The sequence below is a fragment of the Lissotriton vulgaris genome, chromosome 4_1, assembly GCF_964263255.1.
Source record: "Lissotriton vulgaris chromosome 4_1, aLisVul1.2, whole genome shotgun sequence".
In the NCBI taxonomy this organism is placed as follows: Eukaryota; Metazoa; Chordata; class Amphibia; order Caudata; family Salamandridae; genus Lissotriton; species Lissotriton vulgaris.
The window spans coordinates 1,611,507,020-1,611,520,031 of record NC_141691.1 but is presented as its reverse complement, the minus strand read 5'-3'; positions in this window follow the sequence as shown (position 1 = coordinate 1,611,520,031).

Here is a 13,012-nt window from a genome sequence, read left to right as displayed (position 1 = left end):
CAGATCAACCTCAGAATGGCTCTACGTGGCACCCTCACCTACAGACCTCCCGGACCGCATGCCACGTTCACCACTACCATCTCAGACCTCATTGCACCCCACTCCATCGCATCCACAGATTACGTATTCCTTGGAGTCCTGAACTTCTAACTCAACAACCCCAGCGAACGCAACTCCACCGCTGACCTGGAAAACTTTGTTAACATCGGGCTGAGACAGCTTGTCATCAGCCCCACCCACAAGGCAGGACATACCCTCAATCCCATCTTCCCTGGAGGACACAAAATTTGCTTCAGCCACATCACGCAACCCATCTGGATGGACCACCGCCGCGTCCATTTCTCCTTCTCCAAGCCCTCGGCACACAGGCAAAGGAACTGGAGCATGATCACAGGGGAGCACCTCAACTCAGCCCTCAACACGCTCCTCCCCCCACCACAACCGACGCTAAATTCATGGCCTACACATGTCACAGATGGATCACTGACTACGCAGACACTCTCGCCTCCCTCCGTATCTCCAACTGACATCACACCACGAAAGCCACCTGGTTCACAAACGACCTCCGAGAATCCAAGTACGCTTGCCGAAGACTCGAGAAAGCTTGGAGGAACAAAAAAACCCCAGAAGCATGCTCTGCCTACAAGACCACCATGACAGAACACCACCAACTCATCAGAACCATGTAAAAGAACTTCATCCAGAATAGAATACTCACCAACTCCCTCAACTATAAGGAACTATTCAGCATCATTCAAGAATTCATCAAATCACCCAGCGAATCCTCCAACGTACCTCCCTCCCACTTCCTCTGCAACAAACTCGGCTTCTACTTTCATCTCAAGATCAGAACTATCAACAGCAACTGCGATGAGCAGAACCTGGGAACTGACCCTACACCTCCTACGGACAACGCAACCCAGCCTACCACCACTGCCTGGACCCCTGTCATCACAGAAGAGACTGCCGATACCATGAGATGTATTTACTCAGGAGCACCCACCACCCCCTGCCCGCCCCACATCTTCCACAGAGCCACCTCAACCATCACATCTGAACTATGACGTACTCCCCAACTGCTCCCTCGAAACAGGTACTTTTCTGGATGACTGGAAATGTGCAGAGGTCAACTCCCTCCTCAAGAAGCCCACTGCAGACCCAATGGACCTCAAGAACTACCAACCCATCTCTATCCTCCCCTTCACAGCCAAAGTCACCAAAAGGTTTGTCAACAACCAGCTCACTAACTTCATAGAAGCCCACTCGGTCCTCGATTCCTCCCAATCCGGATCCCACCACAACCACAGCACCAAGACCACCCTCCTAGCCACCACAGACGACATCTGCACCCTCCTGGACCAGGACCACACAGCAGCGCTCATCCTACTAGAACTCTGACAGCCTTTGACACAGTCTCCCCCCACACACTAACAGCCTGACTCCATGACGCCGGCATCTGTGGAACTGCCCTCAATTGGTTTCCCTCCTTCCTCACTGGCCAAACACAAAAAGTCAGACTCCCACCCTTCCTCTCCAACCCCACAAAGACCAGCTGCAGAGTACCCCAAGGATCCTCACTCACCCCCATGCTCTTTAACATCTACATGGCCCCTCTCGCCACCATGGTCAGAAAACACAGACTCAGCCATGTATCTTACGCCGAAGACACCCAGTTCATCCTCTCCTTCACCAACGAACCCGACATCACCAGACACAGCTTCCAGGAAGCTATAAAAGATTTCACCTCCTGGATGAGCAACTGCTGCCTAAAGCTCAACTCAGAGAAAACAGAAGTCCTCATCCCTAGATTCACCACCTCAGAGTGGGGCAACACTTGGTGGCCAACCTCCCTCAGCGCCCCTCCCACACCCACAGACGATGCTCACAACCTCAGCATCATACACAAATCCTCCCTCACCATGCACCAACAGATCAACGCCGTATCCTCCACATGCTTCAACACCCTCCACATACTCTGCAAGACATTCAAGTGGATCCCCCCGAATCCAGAACGATCATCACCCACGCACTCAATACCAGCAGACTGGACTACAGAAAAGGCCCTCTATAAAGGAATAAACAAATCTCTACTACTCAAACTCCAGACAAATCCAGAACGCCGCAGCTAGACTTGTCCTTGGCATCCCATGACAACACCTCATCACCTAACACCTACGGGAAATCCACTGGCTCCCCATCGAAAAGAGAGTGACCTTCAAGCTCCGCACTCACGCCTACAACGCCCTCCACAGCATCGGACCCCAATACCTCAACAAAATAATCTCCTACGCACCCAAGAGAATCCTCTGATCCACAATTCCTGCCCTAGCTGAAATCCCACGTATCCGCGGAGCCAGCGCAGGGTGCGATTGTTCCCCTACATCACGGCAAAGACCTGGAATGAACTCCCTCTCACCATTGGAAAGCCCCCACACTGCAAGCCTTCTGGTAGAGCCTCAAGTCCTGGCTCTTCGGATGAGACGAAGATGCACATAACCCCACCCCCCAGCATCTTGAGACCCTCACTGGTGTGTAGTGCGCTACACAAATACCTTATTGATTGACATTTTCCCCCTAAATCTGTACTCTTAATAGATATTCCACAACTTGATCTCATATTCCCACATACTCGACTCACTGATGCTCATGACCCAACAACTTCAACGCTGAACCTATAAACACTTTAAACATTTCTGCATAAAACATTAAATACAAAACAAGCAATTTAAAAGATACATGTTGGCAGAAATTTGGCTACTGTGTCCATTTGTTTTTTATTCAGTAAGATTTATATATGAACTTTAAAATCCAAGTTTAGCCATCTAAAAGTATGGGAGTAGCTCCACTCCACTCAGATCTCTCAAGAAGCTTGAAACCCCATTCTGCAAGACATTGAAACACACATGTTGTAAATTATCCTTTATATAGAATTAGAACTGGTAACTTAAAGAGGTCAATTTTAATCCTGATGTTTCATCCTCTTTCCTCCTGATGTGAAATGCCTACTATCTTTCGCCTTATTATATTGTTTTATTTCATAAATGTAACCATCATTCAAGTATTTTTAATACAATCTATGGATGTCACTGCCAATTATGTGGCTGTCCAAAACTCATAACATACAATTTAAACTTGCAAAGTTTTTAGGATTTGTCTAGTAGGGTTTTACTGATTACAGCCATCATCTACACTTTTATTGAGTAATGTCTTAGATACTGCTATCACAATGGCCTTGTTATTCAGAGTTCGAACGGGACAAAATAGAGCTATCCGGGTAATCTCTAGAATAAAAAAAAAATGTCCCGTTAAGAGATTTTAGAAATGATTGCACTGCTACTACATACATTGGATGGAGTTCAAGGACCCTTTCGCATATCGCACAGAGTAAAGTGAGTTCAATAGCTGTAATATTTGATGAAAGATGTAGAATGTATCCACCCAGGAAACGGCTGGCAGCTAACACACAGTTATGGCTAAAAATACAAAATCCTGGAAAGTATGCTCGAGTGGTGTTACAGTCACTTCGCATTGGGTGAACTCACATGCAGAAGTGGGTGTTTATCACATATTTCAGTGTAGCATAATCATGTGGAATGACATCAAACGTCTGCAAGATTACCCAAAATTACACAAGAAGAGTTACTTCTGCTAAATGCAACAGAACATGAAGAGCAGAGTGAGCAGCTACTCCCGCTTGGATATATCCCCAACTCACTTTCGGCATTTAAAATTAGTTTCTTAGGGCATAATGCTCTCTTGCGTCCAAAATGGAAGTGAGGATGCATTTTGCACTGAGAAAGTAGCACTAAATGCAACAGAGCATAAACAGCAGCATAGGCAGCTACTCAGGCTCATTAAACAACCTCCTGTGTTTGGATTTTCCCCTCAAATTAGCCTTAATTACGTGAGCGTTTCGCAATTGCCATATTATGGGTAATTCCGGCCAAAGAGTAATACAGAATTATCAAAATTACTCAGATCACATCAGCATAATTAAAATCACTCCCAGGCCTAATAAGAAATACAAATGGGTACATTTACAAGTACATCAAGCAACTTCATGTGGCAAGGGAACTTGTGCTTCCATGCGTGAAAGGGAGAGAGCAGATCCATGAATGGATGCTTAACAACACCCATGCTCCAACAATGGCTTTCATCTCAACTCAGAATTTAATGTAATCCAGTGCAAGCAGCTGCGCTTTGTTAAATTTGTTGCAAAGCTGCTCAAGATGGAGTAAATTGCCCCTTTCGTGGGTTTGTGAATCTGAAGTAAGGAATTGAGCTACCTTGCCTCTCCTTGCATGAGGCAAGGACAGTGCAACTCCTTAAGAAATTTGACGCAATGTTTTTCATGCTCCCTTCAGTGACTGGAAACCACTACCACTTTTAAAGGACATGACTTTCAAGGGAGAGTATGATTAATTACCAAGATGCCTCTTTAGCCAGGCCCCTTGCTTCCGATAGTTTAATCTTGGTCTGCACACAAAAGCAAATTGTTTCAGAGATATATGTGGAAAAATGTACCAAAGAAATATATAGGTGGTCGCTCATTAATTTCAGTAAATTATTGAATTAAAGGAAACCTTCACAAGCAAAAAACTTTCTTCAGTACTTTAGCCCGTTTGCAACTTTGTCTTGTAGCAAAGATTTTATAAAAATGGGGACACTTCATGTTTTCAAGCCGTACTTCTGTAAGATCCAAACTACATATTGACATTGTAGCATTACAAATCTTAAAGATGAAGTTGCTAAACTACGGTCTATTGACTTCTCTATCACAATGTTACGACCGTAGCATTCTTTAGAAAAGAGTAGGGTATGGTTACTCTAGCTTAGGCCATTACATATCTGTTTTCTGGCACTATTTTAGAAGTCTTGTTTACTGTTGCTTTGATCACCCTCAACGATGATTTAGCGGCATGCAAACATACAACAATGTTATTACAAATTATACACATTATTATAGACCCTTGCCGTATACTTGACATAGTACTGTAATTCATGTGCAATATACACCTGATGATGATGTTAATGTGTTAATACTTTTTTCAGGCAGATCTTTTGGGAGAATATTCAAAGTAGATTGATTGTTAATGAAAATGTCGTATGAATCAACCTATGCTGAACTCGCAATAAAACTTGAATGTTTTTCTCTGTGCTTCTGATAATTCAGTTATATTTATACTACTATAGCTCTTTTGTGTAAACATGATGGCATGCCTTTCTCTTCTGCAAGTAAACCATATTAAATCAAAATCAAATGTTTATATTAAATATTAACTTGCTTATGAATAGCTGTCATAGTTTGTGAGCTTATACAGCACTACAAACAAGAAAGCTGAAAGAGTTTCAATATGTTAACATTGGCTGGGTAACTTTTCATATTAACCTTATTATGTACACCTTTGTAAAAATCGTCTTTGGTTATGACACTGAGGAAAATGAGATGCTCAAACAGAGTGAAGAATGTATAACTGTTTACGTATTTTTGAACAACACTCACCAACAGAGGGTAAACAAGCACACCCAATTTTCCACATTTTTTCTGTGAATATGCAAATGAAAAAAATAAATCCTGCTATAAAAGCATTTACATTTCATAGGTCTGGAAATGAAACACTTTGATTCCAATTAGTAAGCATTACAATCATGCAAGGAATATTTGTTTCCGCTTGCTATTGCAACATGACTATAGAATGTTTGACTTTAAATGAGTGATCCAGTGCTTGGAGGATCCTAGTTACTGAAGCATTGCTAAACTCACTCGATAGAAAACGTAATTTGAGTTATATGGAAATTATTGTTCAAAATTAAAATGGTAATCTTATGAAACAAAATTGACATTGCAGTCTCCTTTGTTAAACCATATGTTGTGGTCTTATAAAGAATAGGAGTATAAGCATTTAACCAACCAATTGCCTACCCTACTCAATATACACAAAATTATATTGGAAATATAAATGTAATAGTAATCAATATGGTTGCAGGTAAAATATGTGAATGAACTGCATTGATATAATATAAACACCATTACACAATATTATAGTTCTCAAAAATGTATGTTATATAATTACTGTACGTACTGTTGCTGCATTCCTGATTTACAAAACTACAATAAAGTTGTTTCTTGCATAAGTTAAATGAGCATATTATGTTGTTATTTACAAGCGTTCCGACAATTAGAATGAACTTTGCTGCCGCCAATAGTTTTCTTATGTTTTGCATATTCATTACTTAGTCTGAAGGAGAGTTGGTGGTAACAAAATAAAAATAATGAGGATAATACATAGTATAAATGATGAACTTGAAAACGTCTGTAAGAGACAAGACCGCCAGCAAATAATAGAATATTGCAGTCAAGTTCTTCCTCTGTTTCAGGTTGAGAATGAGGACTTTAATATTGATAGGCTAAAATTATTATTAGCACTGTTAACAGAATTCATTAATATTACCTCTATGGCAGTCCGATGTTGATCTGGTCCACTCTAGATTCTGAAATAGTCCGTATATTGATGCTAAATTGTGACCTCTCTCTGTAGGCCCTTTGCTTCTTAGAAAAAGTGTAGAGCTCTAGATTGTAAATCTGCTTTTGGTAATTTCAATAATTTATGTATATTTACAAACCTTCACTGATTTCCTTGCATATCTATGTTTCCTCTAACCCTCCTTTTGAGGCTTGGCCAGTCCGGCAATCCACAGATATTGTGTTAGTGGATATACACATTTGCACTTTGTTCACCGTTTTTTCTCCAGGTGGGTATATTTTTCCTTGTGGAGAAATATTTTTCTCTGGCTATTTTGATGCCCTCACTCAAGTTTTTTACTACTGTTGTTGGGTGTGTAAATTATTTACATCCTGATTATTGCACACTGAAAGTGAAATTTTGAGCCTGATTTACAAACGTAAACTTCAGCTTTTGTGTAACTTTACTCTTACCAGTATTTACAAACTCTGATTTAATAGCAACTTTACAACTATTTTTATTAGGTGCAAAGTTGTCGGCCCTGGCTGCGGAGTCTTCACAGTTGTAAAGTTACTATTACATCAGAGTTTTTGTATACTGAGAAGAGTGAGCTTATAAAGTTTACCTTTGTGAATTAGTCCCTTTGGCTTCAAATTCAATATTTTGCAGCTGTAAGTGTAGTTATGGTTGCAACACATTCTGTGACTCATGCCTTTAGTATGCGGTGGCTTTAAAATTTGGTGAGTGTTTCCATGTACTTCTCAGGCCAAAATCTATGTGATATGTAGTATGTACATTATGATATTTTTTATGAAATTTTTTTGACATACATATATTTACTCTAAAACTTAAATAACATTCCAATAATAACAGCAGGAACTCTTTCAGAATAAAAAGCCAAAAACATTTGACTTTAGGCTAGCATCAATTATGATTAAAATCTTTTAAAAAACAGTTTGCCCAAAAATCTCTCTTTTGGCCGCAAATGGGCCAATCCAAATTTAATTTCTTCGTGATGATTTCTTTAATGGATATTAAAATCAGTTGTTATCACCACTGGTGGCACATATGCATTAATTTCAGTTAACAGGCCTTCTTGGCTATACTTTGAGATTGTCTTACTTTTTCATAAAATATCACAGCATTGTATGATGCATAGCATCATAGAGCACATTAACATTACAACATTTTAATATAATATACAGGTGATGGGTCCTCATGGATTTTAGGCACAGACATGTAGTACGAAGGTAGAGTAATGTTCCTAAAATGACACAAACAACATGTCCTACTTTATTTCTGCCTTTTTTTAAAATTAGACATAATTCCTAGACTATCCAGTTGTTGACAAGAGACTTGTAGAAAACAGCACTTTTATGTACCTGACGTCTTCCTCTTATGGATCAGGCATGCGACTGGTTGATTACAGGTCATACTGAAACACCTTAAACAGGCATTAGTGCTTGTTGCACCTGTTGTCAGCCCTTCATGATTCTTCCATGTCAATGAAGCCAATGTAGTTTCTGGACAGTGCAGTGTCTGATTATGACACTGAATCACACCAATATCTGCTCCTTTAGAAATAGAAGAAATGCCCAGTTGCAAGAGAGCAAGACATTGAGAAGTGGCAACGCTCATGTTGAGGAGTTCTAAGACATCCTGCATTCTTATCAATCAAGGCACAACTTCCCTTTTGTGAAAAGGTCTGGGAATCAACAAAGTAGCAAAAACACAAATGTTGCTGTAAACACCTTCATCACAAATACCTCTTCCAAAATAGCTGTTAAATCATATGAACCCAGTACAATCTCTCGATGTTTTTGTATTTAAGTAACTGGGAGGAGATTTCCAGGCAATGCCCTAGACCAGAGGAATTACAATGGTGAGATGGTAACTCTGTATCCATTACTTTACATGAGAGCTTTCGATATTATTCTGACTTTGGATGATGAATAATACACTTTGGATAAATATAAAAATGCAAAACTACATATCAAGTCTGAGTACTATATACTATGTTGTAATTGTAATTGTATTTATATTGCACTTACCACCCCTGATGAGGTATCGCAGCGATCTTTGGCGAGTAGCACGCTACTCCAAAACCCAAAAAGGATTAGTGGGGATTAGTATAGGGAAAAATGAGTTATTTGAGCGATGTACATGCGAGTCTCTTAGTTACATTGAAAAGGATAATGGAGAGATAGAAGATGGAAAAGTCTAGAAAGTGTTTATTGGGAGAGCATACTAGTAAGATGAGGTTCGGGGTGAGTAATAGGAGAGATGGAGGAGAAAGAGTCTCTCGAAATGGATTAGGGAGATCATAGTAGTAACATGAGTTTTGGGATGAGTCAAAGGAGGTATATATGTCTAGGGCTAGCCTTACCTGAATGAAACCTTTTTCCTTTAAAATCGACACTACGTAACATTAACGAGTGTCATGAAAAAGTTTGCAAAACATGATAAAGTGCAAAGTGTCTTGGGTAGAGAAAATATCACATGAAAAGGGGCCCTATTCTTTCACTTTACACCATCCTAGTGGTTCAGCCAATATTCAGTGCAACATATTAAATCTAAACCTAGTTAAAAGAAAGCAGTGATAGGAGTTTGTAACTGCACTTACATAAGGTTCTGTGGTTGGGCTGTTATCAGTAGAAGATAGGCTCGTACCTTGGATTCACCAACTCCTTTGCCTCTATTTCCATAGGTACCATTTAAAAAAAATGTTTTTTGACCCAAGGTAAATCCTCTTTCCTAAGGTTTTCGGGGGACTCAAAGATATCGGGGTGCCCAAGTTTCTCAGTAAAAATCTTCACATACCCTAACTGGATCCTGCTAGCTCTGTCCAGAGATAAACAATCTCTGGCAATCTTATGGTTCATCACCAATTCTGGATTAGTCCAGATTGATAACCAGCTCAAGTGTGGCGCCAAACCTATCAAATCCGAAATGTAACCTATGCCTGGTTCTTGGTGGACAATATGGGAGGAAGTTGATTGTGGGATCGTGAGGAGGTTTCTAAGAAACTTACTTTCCACTATTTGTACTTCCCCGGCCCCTCTGTAGCCCCATATTTCAGTCCCATATTTAGAAATTGCAATGTATTTAGCTCTGTTAACATTAAGCATGGCTTCAATTGGTTTGGCCACAAGCCTACATGCAACGCCCACGACTGCTACTGTAGATCTTGCCATAGCAGGCCTTTTTGCTTTCTTCTGTGAAGCCCAAGTCCCCTCCTCATCAAACAAGACCCCCAGATATGTGAAAGTTGTAACTTTTGGTATTTCGATTCCTTCTCAAAAGTACCTTTTCAGCTTTTTCGGTCTTAGATCCACGGTCATTATATGCGATTTGGAGGAGTTAACACTTAAATCCAGGGCCGTCATAAAGACAGCAAAGGAATCCAAGAGACTCTGGAGCCCCATAGATGTACAAGCTAAAAGACCTGCATCATCTGGGTATAACAGGGCAGAGATTTTCCGGAACTGTCAATAAAGTTTTCCCCTTTGGGTGAACTTTAAAGTAAACCACAGTTTTATGCTAAACATACACTCAAACGCAATAAGGAGCAGTAAATGATAAACATGGATCAGTCATAAAAAAATTGTACATTTTATTGAGGTAAATTAAAAACAGTTTAAAAAAACAGTACATAATTACATAAAGATGGGACAATTCATAAGGAAAATTATTCAAATTTAAAAAAGGGGGAGAATGAGAACACCAATTTCAAAGTCTTGTTATAATTACTCCAAGTTGTATTTCAATTTTCACAATTCATGGAGTTTTTTATCTCTTGACGCGTTTCGGTTATGGCAAATATATACTCAAAGCCAAAAACCTTCACCTTGGAGTAATTATAACAAGACTTTGAAATTGGTGTCCTCATTCTCCCCCTTTTTTAAATTTGAATAATTTTCCTTATGAATTGTCCCATCTTTATGTAATTATGTACTGTTTTTTTAAACTGTTTTTAATTTACCTCAATAAAATGTACAATGTTTTTTTATGACTGATCCATGTTTATCATTTACTGCTCCTTATTGTGTTTGAGTGTATGTTTAGCATAAAACTGTGGTTTACTTTGAAGTTCAGCCAAAGGGGAAAACTTTATTGACAGTTCTGTCTTCTGGTACCCTACCCCTTTGGTTTTCTGGGTCCCTTTCTTTTGTTAGAGATACAGAGATTATCCGGTCCCGCACTCGGGGAATATCTTTAAAGGCTAAGCACAAAGAGGGGTCTAGATTAATTATATGAAGAGTAAAAAGGAGAGGAGCCAAAATGCAGCCTTGTCTGACTCCCATTACAATGGGAATGTGCTCAGTATGATTGCCCTTCTGATCACATCTTACAGTGGCAGCCAAGTCCCTATGCAAATCTGACAGGAGATTTACTATAAACCAGTCCATACCCATTTCAATTAAAAGGACCCATAATTTCGATCTATTAACTCAGTGAAAGGCTGAAGTCATGTCCATGTAGGTCAAGAGTAAGGTCCCTGTTTTAGCAGATGTGTATTTTCCAGCTAAAAGCTGGAGATTTAAGCATTGGTCGATTGTGCTCCTACCCTTCCATACTGCAGATCCGATAATACACAACTCTCTTCTAACCATACTTGTAGTTTGCTAAGGATCACCCTCCCCAATACTTTCACAGCGGAATCAATCAAAGAAATAGGTCTATAACATTGCGGATCTCCTCCCTGACCCTTCTGAAAAACAGGAATAATGATAGATTGGGACCAGGACTTTGGAAAATCATGCTGACTTGCCACATTTAAAACATGAGTTAAAATTTCAGACCAAAGTGCCACGTTCTGCTTATATAGGTCTACCGGGACACCATCCGGGCCGGGGGCTTAATAACTAATCATCTGTATTATGGCCACCCCTACTTCCTCTATTTTAAAAACCAGACTGTGTGTACCCACAGTCGACATGGGAGGGCATGAGGTTCCCGCATCAACCTGAGTATCATATGTATGTTTAAAATGAGTGAGCCATTGAGCCTCAGGTATATGGCATTTAAGTGGGGATTTGCTGGTTCCAGTAAAAAATGGTTTGTTTGCAATGTCCCAGAACTTGGCACTGTTCTTCAGAACGTCCACAGAAAGTAAGTAATTCCAGACTTCTTGTTTGATTTCATTTTTATGATTTTCTGTCACCTGCTTGTATGTCTTTCTAAGAGCAGCTATTTGGAGGTTATCTTGGGGAACTTTCTTAAGAGCATTAAAAAGCTTATGGTGGGCTGCAGTACATCCATGGTCAAACCACCTCCCGCCTTTATCAATACATTTCCCACTTGGGCATGTGAGACCTCTGACCACCTGTTTACAGATGCTATCAAAGGGTGTGAGGGTTTCTACCCCTCTCAGTGTGATCAAGAAAGAGACCAAGTGCCATATGTATGAAAGTACCGATTTGCGAATCTGAAAATGCGACTTTTACCGAATCGCACATTCAGAATCGCAAATCGGTATGTATGAAAGAAATCGCAAATATTTAGCGATTCCTTAAAAATCGCGAATTATTTGCAATTCCCCCAAATGCGTTTACTTAACTTGTAGGAATCGCACAATATGCGAATTCGCAACGAAAAATCGCAATTTGTGAGAAAAATCGCAATTTGCGTGAAAAATCGCAATTTAGCGATTTTCGCAAATGAGCCAATCAGGAACTCTGGTGCAGCATCATGACATCACAACCAGGAAGTTATTGACTTCCCATGCTGCACCTGAGTTTTTGAATCAGAGGCAGAGTGAAGGTGTGTTTGGAACAGTGCAGTGTGCACCTGGAGAAACATGGCTGAGAGTAGAGCCACGCCAAGGCAGGAATCTCAGCAGCAGGAGAGTGAAAGCTCAAGGAAAAGAAAACAAAAGTTTTCTGAGGCAGAATTGGAGGCTCCGATTCATGAAATGGTATCAAACCATGAATTACTTTTTGGAAGGAAATCCAGGGAGGTGCCAGAGAGTCGCAAAAGGAGGATCTGGGAAGAAATCCAGCACAAGGTGAATGCTGTGGGTGTGACACCCCGGTGTGTGGAGGACCTCAGAAATCGCTGGTACGACCTGCGCCTGCGCTCCAAAGAAAAACTAGCTGCCAGGCTGGAACCGTCCAGGATAACAGGTGGTGGGACCTCATCTGTTTCTGATTCAACACCCCTGGAGGAACTGGTTGAGGTGACCCTGCAACCAGAGAGTGTGGGAGGAGTGGCTGAATTTGACAACTCTGACCAGCCAGCATCAGGAAAAGGTAAGAACCATGTCCTCACACCCCTCACAGCCCCTAACACCCCCCAGCAGTGAGCCAGGGGCAGGAAACAAGATAGGTAGTCCAGAGCAGGCACACAGGCAAACATAGCAATGCATCATGGGAGATGTAGTCACATGTAAATCAAAGTGTTAAAATTGCAGCTAAAATAGTCAAACATGTATTCTGCCGGTCTTCACAGTGAAACAAGAGACCAATGTAAATGAAATAGGTGTGAAAATTGTATTTATACAGTGCAAGTTAGTAAAGTAAATTAATGTGTGCTGTTCTGTCCACAGC